The sequence below is a fragment of the Leucoraja erinacea genome, chromosome 10, assembly GCF_028641065.1.
Source record: "Leucoraja erinacea ecotype New England chromosome 10, Leri_hhj_1, whole genome shotgun sequence".
NCBI lineage: Eukaryota > Metazoa > Chordata > Chondrichthyes > Rajiformes > Rajidae > Leucoraja > Leucoraja erinaceus.
Window position 1 is genome coordinate 18618258 of NC_073386.1, and position 14507 is coordinate 18632764.

Below are 14507 nucleotides of genomic sequence, written 5' to 3' on the forward strand. Positions count from 1 at the left end.
GTACATAGATAGGATAGGTTTAGAGGGATATGGGCTAAATGCAGGCAGGTGGGACTAGTGTTGATGGGACATGTCGGCGTGGGGCAAAGGGCCTGCTTCCTCACGGTATGGCTTCATGACTCTATAAATCTATAATAAGAAAATTTGCCCTAACTGAAGAGTTCCATCAGCTACGGAAATACAATTGGTTAAGAAAGAGCATTTGGCTGTTATTGGCATCTTTTTGCCATTATAAATTCCTTCATAAAATCCGCTCAGTGATAATGCTGTAGCCCCTAGTTTTGCTTCTTTATCCTTTAATCTACATTCGGAGGTCTTCTTCGGCATTCCTTAGGTACTGAGGATGACTTGCAACCATTCAGTGTAGAAAGGAACTGCAGATGCTGGTATGCACCGAATATAGACACAAAATCCTGGAGTAACTCAGCGGGTCAGGCAGCATCTCTTTGAAGAAAAAGGATGGGTGACATTTTGGGTCTGAAGAAGAGTCCTGCTCCAAAACGTCAACAATCCTTTTTCTCCAGAGATACTGCCTGACCCGCTGAGTTACAGGTTTATTTCGCATCAACCTATTTCGCCCAACTTTGATGCTACTTCAAGTCGTCAAGTTTTATTCGTCACTTGCACATAAAGTGCAAGTGAAATTAATTTGCCAGCAGCGGTACAATAAAAAAAAGAACACACAATACACAATAAAAGTTTACACAAACATCCACTGTGGTGGAAGGCTCAAATCTTGGCCAGTCCTCCTCCATTTCTCCCCGTGGTCGGGACCTCAACCCTCCGCAGTCGCCGTTGCGGGCGTCCAGATGTTCAGGCAAGGTAAGTCCAGATAAGTCCTGAATTGGTGCCTCCCCACCAAGGATCACGGCTTCAAGTTGGTGTAGGCCGCAGGCTCGCGGTCGAAGATTTAAAGTCCTCGCCGCGCCGCAGCCAAAAGCACCGCAGACTGCAGGGCCGGCGGTCAGAGCTCCTCTCCAGGGATCCCCTGCGAGGGACCCCGCTCAGGATGGTAAGTCCACGCCATGCCCGCGGTAGAAGTTGGCCGCGGGCCGGCGGTCGGAGCTCTTCTCCTCCCGGGTCCCCCACGAGGGATCTCAAGCTTTGGCGCTGCGCCAGCTGGAGCTCTGCAGACCGCGGCTTCAGGCTGCCGCTCCCCTCCGGCGAGGGCTCGCCCGTTCCGTGATGAAAGGGTCCTCGCTGCACCCCACTGCTGAAGCTGAAGCCCCGCGTGCGTACCCGGGATAGGCCGCACCGATCCTTGCTGTTTAGCCATGGGGGAGGCTCCAAGGAAAAAGTTGCCTCACCGCGGAGGAGGCGACCGAAGCGGTTTCCCCCTAACCCCCCCCCCCCCCACACAAGACACACAGAGAAACATTAAAAACACACATTAAGACACAATAAAAAAAACATAAAAAGTAGAAAAAACTAACACGCTGCTGGCAGGGCTGCCGGCTAGCGGTGCCCCAACCGACCACTTCTGACATACAAGAAGATGAGAAGGCCATCTTGCAACTCAAATAAAGTAAGTCCTCAGGAGTAGATTTGTACGGGTGTTGGGGGTTATGGGGAGAAGGCAGGAGAATGGAGTTGAGAGCGGATAATAGATCAACCATGATTGAATGGCAGAGTGGACTTGATGGGCCGAATGGGCTAATGCCACTCCTACGACTTATGAGCATAGATGATAAGCTCACAGAAATCCAACAAAACTAAGCAGGGAAATGTATCAGTCACAAATCCATAAGCTCATCACCCTCATGTGAGAAGAGGAGGACATGTTGGAGGACTTCAGAGATACTGTCTTCATTAAATAAATCAAGTACAACCATAGTAACTTCTTATCGAGTCCACATCACAAGATTAGAAATTGTTCAGCCAGAGCTGAACACACTTCTCGGCATCTGCATACAATTCCGTCTTGCGCTTCTTGTGCTTCTTTTGCATAGCGGTGGAAAGATTGGTGGAAACAGGGCCGTGACATGAACGCTCTTTCCTTGACCACACCATAGTAACTGCAAAGAAGTTACCCTGTCCCAGAGGGAGCATCAATTGAGATAGCCCACATTCCCTTTTGTTTCAGAATTTTCAGAACCTATGAAAACATAGTTCCAAGTAAAAATAGGACAAGAATGCACGATATCAAAAGGAATACGGATTGTGTCTGCAAGCTTTAGTCAAATTACTAGTTGCTCTGTGAACCCATTCTGCCTGGAAACTAGAATAAATACTGCAGGATGTTGGCGAGTTTAATTATACAGCACATATAGTCATTGAAAAAACCCTAAAACTATTTTAGTGGACCAGATCTTGGGTTATAACTAGTTTCATCATCACGTCCCAGGAACTTAACTAACTATCTCTTATGTAATTACATGGAACTGCAGATGCTGGTTTATACCAAGGACAGACACAAAATGCTGGAGAAACTCAGCATCTCTGGAGAAAATGTATAGGTGACGTTTTGGGTCGGGATCTTTCTTCAGAATATCTTTTGTCACAGCTCCAATGAGTAAAGTTTACAGGTTGAATATAATTATAAAACGCAACCAAAATATGGAAGCAAAGGTAAACTTGAGAAAGAAATGCTGCATGGTGCAAGCAACAATAGTTTATTTGGCTGAGTTTTCCCAGACGCTCTTGAGACTTTAGAGATACAGCGTGGAAACAGGCCCTTTGTCCCATCGAGTCAGTGCCAACCTGCGATCACCCCATACACTAGCACTATCCTACACACCAGGGACAATTTGCAATGTTACCAAAGCCAATTGACCTACAAACCTGTATATCTTTGGAGTGTGGGAGGAAACTGGAGCACTCGGAGAAAACCCATGCAGTCACAGGGAGAAAGTACAAATTCCATACAGACAGGACCCATCGTCAGGATTGAACTCAGGTCTCTGGCGTTGTAAGGCAGCAACTCTACAGGGCCTGTCCCACTTGGCCGTCAATTACCTGACAGGCCGGTAGTGACTGACGCGCGACAGTCTTGCGCATCAACATGCGCCCGCACAGCCATCTGGAGTGCGTGACGTCATTTGAAGATAGACACAAAATGCTGGAGTAACTCAGCGGGACTGGCAGCATCTCTGGAGAGAAGCAATGGATGATGTTTCGGGTCGAGACTCTTCTTCAGTCTGAAGAAGGGTCTCGACCCAAAACATCACCCATTGCTTCTCTCCAGAGATGCTGCCGGTCCCGCTGAGTTACTCCTGCATTTTGTGTCTATCTCCAATCGTCTTGGCCCCGCTCTGGGAGTAGGAGTGGGGGCGGATCCGGATCCGCAACGGCCGTGACTCCAGGCCGAGCTCGGCAATCGCTTGCCTGCTTCTGCTGCTGTTGGAGGTGAGACGTTGCATCGCGCCAGGGTGTCCCACTTGGCCGTCATTTACGCGATAGGCTGGTGGCGCGCGAAGGTTTCATGCAGAACGAAATCCTGGATACCACAATACCACGCGCAACTCCACACTCCTCCACGCCACTCTATGCGCCCGTCCCGCGCTACACAAACGCTACCAGGTCGCATAAATGGCGCGCAAATGACGGCCAAGTGGGACAGGCCCTTACCGTTGCACCACCGTGCCGCTCCAGCAGCCCATTTCTTGTGGCATATCTACTAATGGCCCAGACCCCTGCCAAAGTAATCATAGGATCTTGGTTTCTTATCTTTAGGATGGCTCTGTTCTTTGATATCCTGTAGATATTTAATGAGATCATAGAAGACAGCCCATTCCCCAGTCTCTTAGTTCATATTGCATGAGGTCTTATTTCCAATGGCACCCTTTGCTCCCACTGTGAAGCTAATTCTGTATTGTTAACTAACTTTCCCTGTATCCCATGTGATCTAACCTTCCAGAACAGCTGGAACCTTATCAAGCTTATCAAAGGTTTTTCTGAAGTTCATGTACATGATGACTACGGCCTTGCCCTCAACAATCTGGTCCTGCCCTGAATCCATAAAATTCTTTGCCACAGAGTGGCCACAGTGGCGCAGCAGTAGAAGGCAGGAGAATGGGGTTAGGAGGGAAAGATAGATCAGCCATGATTGAATGGCGGAGTAGACTAGATGGGCTGAATGGAGGATAGACACAAAATGCTGGAGTAACTCAACGGGACAGGCAGGATCTCTGGAGAGAGGGTATGGGTGACGCTTCGGGTCGAGACCCATCCTATACTGAACGCAGGTTACCATTTTATTGTACCTTGTTGAGATGCTGCTCAATAATAAGACAGATGCACTTAGTGACATTTTAATATATCTATTTTCTATCCACTGATAGTGTTCAAAGATGCCATTTGAAAAGTGTAGGTCTACATGGCATAGCAATGGAGTGATGCCTACCATCCCTGATAGAAAGGCTTCCCTACAATGCCATGGATGACATTTCGGGTCGGGACCCTCTCTCAGTCTGAAGAAGGGTCTCGACACAAAACGTCACCCATTCCTTCTCTCCAGAGATGCTGCCTGTCCCGCCAGCATTTTGTGTCTATCTTCTGTTTAAACCAGCATCTGCAGTTCTTTCCTACACTCTACAATGCCATGTTCATTATAATAGCAATTTAACAGCATCATTGTTGCTCGAATTAGTTAAAGCCAGCCCAAGTGTATAATTCGGCAGAAGGTCCTTACTTATTGATTTTGCTTCATCTTGATCACCATAAACTTTGGTCACTTTTCATTAACGTGGCTGTGTGGTGAGCCAGAGCAAGTAGCAAAAGAAATAACAGTTCAGTTTATTTTGGTTCCCCCCCACCCTCTGAATTCATTTCAGTATGCACAGATAGGCTTCAGTTGCTTTACCCACCTTGACATAATAGCCTGGCCAGCAACAGCACAACAGGAGTGGAAGCCACCATGGCTATGACTATTCCCATCTTCTGCCAACTCCAAATAATCTTGGAAGAAGGCACACGAGAAGCAGAAATATTGACATTGACAATTGACATTCAATGCTCCGCGTGTTATTATCTCTATCGGGTTTCAGAAGAGGAACCAAAGATAGCTATGTGTAGGAAGGAACTGCTGATGGACACAAAAAAAAGCTGGAGTAACTCAGCAGGTCGGGCAGTATCTCCGGAGAAATTGAATAGGTGACATTTTGGGCTGGGATCCTTCACACCCACAGCATTGAATGCTGCCCTACGGGTCAATGCCAATATTTGTGCTGCTTGTGTGTCTTTAGCCAAAGGTAGCTACTATTGCTCATTTTTTACACTCTTCCCTGGGCTTCTGTATTTTGATAAAATTCCAATGGGACTCTCTCTGCATTACTGTATCAGCAACTCAGTTACAGAATAGAAGAATTCCACAGTTTGGAAATGCAAGTTGAAAATATTCTGGGACAAAATTGGGGGCAACAGTTTGTCATTAATATTTTACTCTTGAATTTCCCTTCTCTTAACTAAGACCATGAAGTGCTTGGTTGGCATGGTGGGCTGTGATGGTGATCTCTGGGGCAGGAAGGAGGCGGTGGTTAGGTGTGGGTGGGTAGTATTGCAGAGCTGCAGTTATGAATGGACCTCTTTTCACTGGCTCGTTCTTACACATTTATTGATGAAGCATGTTTGCCACCTACTGTTCAAGTCTATCAGCCAGAGCCATTCAAAACCCACAGAGTCTGCTTCTTCCCCATGGCTTTGAGGTATTTACTCAAAGTGGCTGCATGTTTCTCCCAGCTGAAAAAGACTGGAGCAGTGTACGTGAACATTTCAATGCAAATCTATGACAATAATAATAGCAACTTTCGTTTCGTATTAACATTTCAGTATATAAAGCTGACCGCCTCTACTTGAGCAGCACCTCAATGAGGTACAATAATCAGATTAGGACATTCATTTTAGTGTATTAAGCTGAAAACTGCTAATCCATAAACATCTTCAAATTGCTTTGCAAGAATCCAAATATATGGTGTGCCGTAGCTAAGTCCTACAACTAGCTATTCATTTCTGGAGGGATAGACTCTACTACCAAATAACTACCTTAAAATCTATATGACTGCACAATTTGTTGCATGCATGTATTCCTATCCTGACCCCATGAAACTAAATCCCCAATGAGAATAAGATTATTCTTTGTAAGTAATTTTTTTGCAGATCCTGGTGTAAAATTTAAATGAACTGGAAAATTGTAATTAACTATAAACCAGCATTATCTGTGTGAGATATTTCATAACTAATCACAATGAATTCGGAGAGGTATCTGGCATCAATTTACACCTTTTTCAGACATGTTTTGTATGCCTCTCTCTGTTCTATGGATCAGTTTGGTGCAAAAGAGGATTTCTCCAGATTAAAATGATACAGTAATTATTAAGTTTCTCATGTCAGGTTAATCTGTTTTTGAACTAAAATGCTTCTTTTCCCCCTTTCTCGTGGTTTGTGCTGCTTTGGGTGTAATTCATAGACATAGCACATTCACTCAGTCTTTCACCACGTTGGGCTGTGCGAAGGTAAACGACTACATTTTTCTTCCTCCAGTACAGGTGGGAATGCCTGTCGACCTTTGTGCAACAATCAGCAAGAGCATCAGCCCACCCACATTCTGCGAAGGCAGGATTGGTCTTGCTGGATTTGTTTTCCCTAAAGGATACGCCACCTATAGTCCTCCTTCTAGCGCCTTGGCTGAGCGCCATTGAGTAATTTTTAAATATTCTGCCAAATGTGAAGAATCAACGTTCAACAATGATTGAAATGGGGAATTAAATACCCCACCACGAATTTAAGGCATCACGTCCATTTAGACAACAGGAATTTTGAAGGTTTTATCGATTGAGTAACCACATCTTTTGACAAATATCTAAACAAACTGCGGCAACATCTTCCATACTGGGACTTTTACAAGGAAGCTCACTTCCATCAATTGTGTCGGAAGGAACTGCAGATGCTGGTTCATACAGAAGATGGACACAATGTGCTGGAGTAACTGAACGGGTTAGGCAACATCTCTGGAGAAAAAGGATTCAAGTCTTGATACCTGTTAGCGGTTCAATATCTTCTGTTACGTAAGTTAGGGCATCCCAGTCCAGAAAGCGGCTATCATTTAATAGTTGCAAAGACAGCAAGCGGCACAACCTATTTTGTTCTTCATTTGGACGCTAACGTCAGAACACTTCCCAAAGCAGCACAAAAGCACACTGCATTCCAAAATGCTCAGGCAGAGCTCAAGCTGACAAGGGTTTTACGAAACCAAGGAGTAAATTATGTTCTGCCTGGTTCACTGAGCGTCCTGAGGTATCATGAGAGGTGTCAGCTGGCTCCACAAGAGTGGCTGACAGTATGGGGGCAGGCACAGAAATGCAATAAGATGGACACAAAATGCTGGAGTAACTCAGCGGGTCAGGCTGCATCTCTGGAGAAAAGGAGTAGATGACGTTTTGGGTCCAGACTCTGAAGAAAGGTCTCGACCCGAAACGTCACCAAATCCTTTTCTCTAAAGCTGCTGCCTGACCCACTAAGTTACTCCAGCATTTTGCGTCCATCTTCACTGTAAAAACCAGCATCTGCAGTTCCTTCGTACACACAAATGCAATCCATCCCTGCAGTCTCCCTCGTCCCCCCGGCTGTCTGTGTGCTACTGGTGCTACTAATGCTACCAGTGCTACTGGTATCTGACTACATGGGGATTGTGGCTTTAAGGGATGACTATTTTTCCTCAGTGCAGGAAACTAGTGGATGCTGAAAGGCAACCGACACCATAGGTTGTGGTTCAAACCAACTTTTCAGATGGATATCACTCCAATGCCTTTGCTCGCTCACTTTTAACTAATTATACAATCATTTCAGCCTAATTTGAACACCACAGAACAATGTTTTAGCACACTTAAAAAAAGAGCAGTCCACATCCGAGGCAAGTAAGTATGTTTGTGAAACAAACTAATCAATGTGTTAAAGCTCCCTTGGGGAGGTGGTTTCATAGACTGATGGTGCAGACGAATATAAAAAAGATTCCAATTGTGCCTTGTGGAGATTTTGTATAAAATAAACAAGGCAGTTTAAGTAACAAGAGAGTCAGGTTATAACACATGATTGCGGTCCTGTAATATAAAGAGCATGAATATACTCGTCTGAATGATGACAGGATGAGGTAACACAAACAGTAGATAAATCCGTCATGATTTATACTCTGTATATTGAAATATACTTCTTGGAGGAACAGGGGTTCAATATATAGTGCTCTCATTTTAAAGAGTTAAAATACACGTCCCTTTCAGCGTGCAAAATATTTGAAATGATTGCAGACATGTATGAATACACAAGCAGGCAGACGGCCTCTGCTCAGTAATGAGTCTCCTTCAGTTTAACTCATAAAAAGTAAACAGAAAGAGTCTGAGCGGGGTTGAGACATTATTTAAATTGTTAGTTCTTTCAAAACAGCAGGCCACCCATAAGAAAACAATCCAAAGCCAACAGTAAATGCAATTGACCTCAAAGCATCTGCATCAACAATTCTGAAGCCAAACCAGATACCTGCGTGGCTCCAGCAACAGTTTGGGTCACCTACCACAGTATCGCTGAAAGCCAGACAGATTTCAATCAGATCCTGAGTTACTTTGAGCTAGCATTTAGATCTGGAAGGGAAACAATAAGCAGTTTATTGAAGAAAATATGAAAGTGGAGTACAGTTGCATAGATTGAATGGATTACAACCCAAAACATTGCAGATGTTTTGTTTCCAAATGCACAGGACAAGATGTTAAAAAATCCAAAGTGCCAAATGTCAACTTGCTCCCGGTGGTGATGGGAGCCTTATGCACTCACCTATGCTCCTCCAATGTTGAGAAAGGCTAGGCAGACACTTCATTGGATAATGTAAATCTGAAATTGAAATGAAAAACTTCAAAATTTCATTTGAAATGAAAAACGCCCAGCAAAACAGGCAGCATCTGTGGAGACAGTAAAACAGGTAACATCTGTGGAGACAGGAAAACAGCTTCAGCCCACCAAGTCTATGCCAACCAGGGATCCCCGCATACTAACATTATCTTACACACGCCAAGGACAATTCACTATTATACCAAGCCAATTGACCTGCAAACCTGCACGTTTTTGGACTTGTGGAAGGAAACCGGAGCTCACCCGGAGAAAGAAAACCCATGCAGATCATGGGGAGAATGTTTTAACTTCGTACAGACAAGCACCCGTAGTCAGGATCGAACGCTGGTCTCCGGTGCTGTAAGGCAGCAACTCTGCTACTGTGTCACCGTGCCACCCTTACTGCTGCACCACAGCAACGGGTTACTCACAAAGAACATCTTTTACTCCACACCTCTATTTCCAGTTTACCTTACTCAAGCGATATGTACAAGATATGTTCCCCATGTTGGGGGAGTTCAGAACCAGGTCACAGTTTAAGACTAAGGGGTAGGCCATTTAGGACTGAGATGAGAAAAACCTTTTTCACCTAGAGAGTTATGAATATGTGGAATTCCCTGCCACAGGAGGCAGTGGAGGCCAATTAACTGGATGTTTTTAAGAGAGAGTTAGATTTAGCTCTTTGGGCTAACAGAATCAAGGGATATGGGGGAAAAGCAGGAACGGCGTACTGATTTTGGATGATCTGCAATAATCATGTTGAATGCCGCTGCTGGCTTGAAGGGCCAAATGGCCATCTCCTGCACCTATTTTCTATGTTTCTAAGATAGAAGATAGAAATTAAGTGAAATAATTAGCTAATGCATGAAATATTTAGCACTGAATAGTGATTTTTAATGAGAAAACAAGGAAAGGAAATGTTTTATAACTAATAATATCTCTTTATGGTGTGGAGATGTTTTTTCTTTGCAGTACACTTCAAATTGAATTTCCAAGATAAACATTATTTTACGATGAAGGCATTTGTTGTACCTGTTCCATTAATTACAGAAGCGAATACGTTACTGTGCCTAACAAATTCCTTTGCATTAACATAAACCTTCTACCTACCCCCAGCCTAACTCTTAGCCTCGACAGCACCATCTTCTCATCTCTCCAAGTGTGAAATGTTTGCAACACAACTGAGCATTTTTAGATTGTGTCCTTTGGGATCTGGATTAAGATGAACTGAGTTTGTTTCACAAAGAGTTCTTTAGTTGTCAGCAGGAGAAGTATTTCTTCCAGTGGTCTGGCCTGTTTTCAAACCTAGGTTCCAGAGGTTGGTGAACTTTGAGCTAAACCACCAGGCCACCCAGTTCTTTATTTGCCTGCTTTTTTTAAAGTCCGCATTGCAGGAGTGTTACTATTACACAACAAAAGTATCTTTCTTGCTTTTGGGGAAAGCAAAATGTATTCAATCTTGCTAATTACGGTCCATGAGCACATTCTCAATCATCAGCAAAGCGATGGAAGTTGGCCAGTTTTAGTGGCGTGTACTTGTGTATAGTATTTTCTGACTTGATTGGATAGCATGCAAAACAAAGCTTTTTCAAACATGACAATAATGAGCCTAAACCTATACTGTCACCAATAATTTGGACATTGCTGTTCAGATTGGATTTTGCCTCCTTAACTCCAATCATCATTACAGCTCTGATCCAAGTACAGGCAGATGTTAAATTGAGGAGGTGAGGTAAGATTGACTTCCCTTAACATCAAGACACATTTTAGTTTAGTTTAGAGATACAGAGTGGTAACAGGCTCTTCGGCCCACCTAGTCCATGCTGAGCATTGATCACCCGTTCGCACTAGTTATCCCACTATACACAAGGGGCAATTTAGAGAGTCAAGTCAAGTCAAGTTTATTCGTCACATACACATACGAGATGTGCAGTGAAATGAAACGTGGCAATGCTCGCGGACTTTGTGCAAAAAGACAAACAAACAACCAAACAAACTACAAACAGAATGGAACAGAATCACATATTCTTTTACATATTAAATATTGTGTGGGGAAGGAAAAACGGAAAAAAACAGCAATTAAAAAAAAACACAGTAGAATGGTACAGTAATAGTTAATCCCTGGTGAGATAGGAGTTTACAGTCCTAATGGCCTCTGGGAAGATGTGGGAAGAGATCAATTAGCTTGTAAACCCTCACGTCTTTGGGATGTGGGAAGAAATCAGAGCACCTGGAGGAAACCAACCCATGCATTCACAGGGGGAACATGCAAACTCCATTTGATTGAGTATGACATATTATAGCCTCTACAAACGCAGATCAATGAGAATCAGGAAAAACGCTCTAAGGGCTTTGGTCAACAGGACCAAGGAAGATGGGTGAAGTTGTTGGATGTGAAGCTTCTCAGCCCTGTAGCTGATGATAGAGAGGGGGGGGGGGGGGGGGGGGGGGTTTACAGTCCTAATGGCCTCTAGAGTGGATGTGGAGTAGATGTGTCTGGGAAGATCATAAGATCATACGTGATAGGAGTAGAATTAGGTCAAACCCATTCAACGTCTATCTTGGGATCTCATTGGCCTGTCTTCTTCCTATAACACCTGTGCTAATCAAGAAACAAAGAAACAAAGAGGTCCTAGCCTCAGAATTAAAGGACGTTCTTTTAGGAAGGAGATGAGGAGGAATTTCTTTAGTCAGAGGTTGGCGAATCTGTAGAATTCCTTGCCACTGAAGGATCTGGAGGCCAAGTCGATAGATATTTTTAAAACAAAAATAGATAGATTCTTGATTAGTAAAGGTGTCGGGAGTTATAGGGAGACGTCAGGAGAATGGGGTTAAGGGCCTGTCCCACTAACATGACCCATTGGGTCCCAGCATCACACGGAGGGCTGGTCCCCCAACGCAATATTCCACCTCTCCACCAATTCCAATATTGGTGGCCAGTGGGGAGGGGGGGGGGGGGCTTTGTGGAGCGCTGGTATGGGTGTTGTGGGCTGAAGGGACTGGTTTCCAGAGGGCTAGTATGGACATTGTGGGCCAAATGGATTCTTGAACTGGCGGCTCAGTCACTCAAGCCTGTTGTGCTGGCAGCTCACTCACTCATGGCTGGTGGATTGGCAGTTGACTCACTGCTATTCCTTGAAATTCCATTTCAAGCAGGGTGCAAGGCCACCAAATTCAAATGCAGTTTCATACCATTTCAAGCAGGGTGCAAGGCCACTAAAGACAGCGAGTCATGACCTCTCCCTCTTCCATCTTGCAGAGACTGAGCCACGCCCACACTTCTGGGTTTTATCGTCCCTCCCCTCCCACCAGAAGGGGCCTGGCCTTCATGGCGTGATTGACAGGAGTGAGAATCTCAACATTTTATAAACACTAATAACTCTTTTATTTTTTATCGATGGGAAAAATCCTCCGCACCTGATGAGCGGAGGGGGATCTGAGTAAGATGGTCACAAATCACAACTGTGCGTGGTAATATCTTTTTCTAAAATCAATATAAATCGCAAACAGGAAGTGGTCAAGATTAGACTTTTAATTATATAGAAGGCAAGGCAACTATAATTAGGCAAGGCAACTTTAATTAGGCAACGCAACTTTAATTAGGCAACGCAACTTTAATTAGGCAACACAGCTTTAGCATTTCCAAACCAAAGGCACCACAGCTTTAGCATTTAGCTTTAGCATTTCCAAACTATATTTTCAAACCACATTAAGGGCACTGACAGGTCAGTAAAACCACTCACAGTTTAGTAGACATGTGTTCAATGTTATTCACAGCTCAGACTGAGAGATGTGACCCTCTCGCTCCCCCATCTTGCAGAGACTAACTGAGGCACTCAACACTTCCAGGTTTTATAGGCCCTCCGAAGGGGGCTTCAGGAGAGAGAATCTCAACATGTTTTAAACACTAATAACACTTTTATTTTTCATGGATGGGAAAAATCCACTTGTCCTGCGCAGCAGAGGGGTACTGTGAGTAAGGTGGCCAAAAATCACAGCCATAAGTGGCAGCGCTTTTTTCTAAAATCAATATACAGAACAACAGGAAGTGGTCAAGATCAGACTTTTAGTAATATAGATATCCAATAAAAGTCAATATGTACCAAATCAAACCACTAAAATGGAAGAATAAAGTGACTGAGAAAGAAAAATTCAATTCAATTAAATTTGTATCAATCTGCTGGGGAACATTTGTGAGGGAGTCTAAAAATTGGGAAGAAAAGAGAGAGCAATATTAGAGATTTAAAGACATTAAATGGAGATTTGAAGGATTCTTCCGAGAAAAGAAGTATAAATTTCAGCTGTGGCTCAGTTGGCAACACAGTATGTGTCAGGGCCGGGGGTTCAAGGCACCGTTTAGTGATGCTGGTAATAGAAATTTCTTCTTTCGGGGAGACATTAAATGATGCACTTTCAACTTTTAAGCAAATACAAATGAGCTTATGGCCCAATTTTGAAATTGAGCTGATAAATAGAGTTGAGGGTGGCAGCATGGTACAGAGGTAGAGTTGCTGCCTTACAGCACCAGGGACCCCAGTTCGATCCCGAGTAAGGGTGCTGTCTGTACGGAGCTTGCATGTTCTCCCCACGACCTGCGTGGGCTTTCTCTGGGGTCTCTGTTCCTCCCACACTTCAAAGACATACAGCTTTATAGGTTGTTAAGAAGGAACTGCAGTTGCTAGAAGATCGAAGGTACACAAAATTGCTGGAGAAACTCAGCGGGTGCAGCAGCATCTATGGAGCGAAGGAAATAGGCGACGTTTCGGGCCGAAACCCTTCTTCAGACTATAGGTTAATTGGCTTTGGCATAATTGTAAACTGTCCCTGGTGTGTGTAAGATAACGTTAGTGTGCTGGGATCGCTGTTCGGCGTGGACACGTTCAGCCAAAGAGCCTGTTTCCACACTATCTCTAAACTAAATTATTCTTGTGCCACACCCAATCGTTATCCCAGTTAACATCCCAGTTAAGTATCCCAGTTATGGTTATATGGTTAACATTACTAAAACAGGTTAGCTTGTTGTTATTTGTGGGAGCTTGCAATGCATAAATGGGCTTCTATGTTTCTTACTTTACAACAGTGACTGTCCCCTAAAAAATATAAGTGCTTCATTGTCTGTAAAAGCATTGTGGAAATTATACGTGCACTCTGCAAGTACTCATCCTTTAAAATATGTTGAAGACATCTGTCAAATTGAAAAAATATCTTCAAAGAGATGGGCAACATGACACAGTTGGCAGAGCTGCTGCTTCACAATGCCAGAGACGTGGGTTTGATCCTGCCCTAGGGTGTTGTCTGTATGGAGTTTGCACATTCGCCCTGTGACTGCGTGGGTTTCCACAGGGTGCTCCAGTTTCCTTCCAGATCTCAATGATATGCAAGTTTGTAGGTTAACTGTCCTGTGTAAAATCGCCCTAAATGTGTGTAGAGAGTGGTTGAGAACATGGGATAACATAGAATTAGTGTGAATGAGTGAGCAATGGTTAACACATTTGGTGGGCTAAACAGCCTGTTTCCATGCTGTATCTCTAAACTAAACAAACCTACGATTTGGATCCACATCACTTCTCTGATTGATCATCTCACTACCCATGATTGGAAGCCTTTAGTAATCGGGTATCCCTCAGTGAATTGATGGGGTGGGGGATTGCAACCTTCACTGTTTCAACAAATGCAATCAACCTGGCGCGCACAAT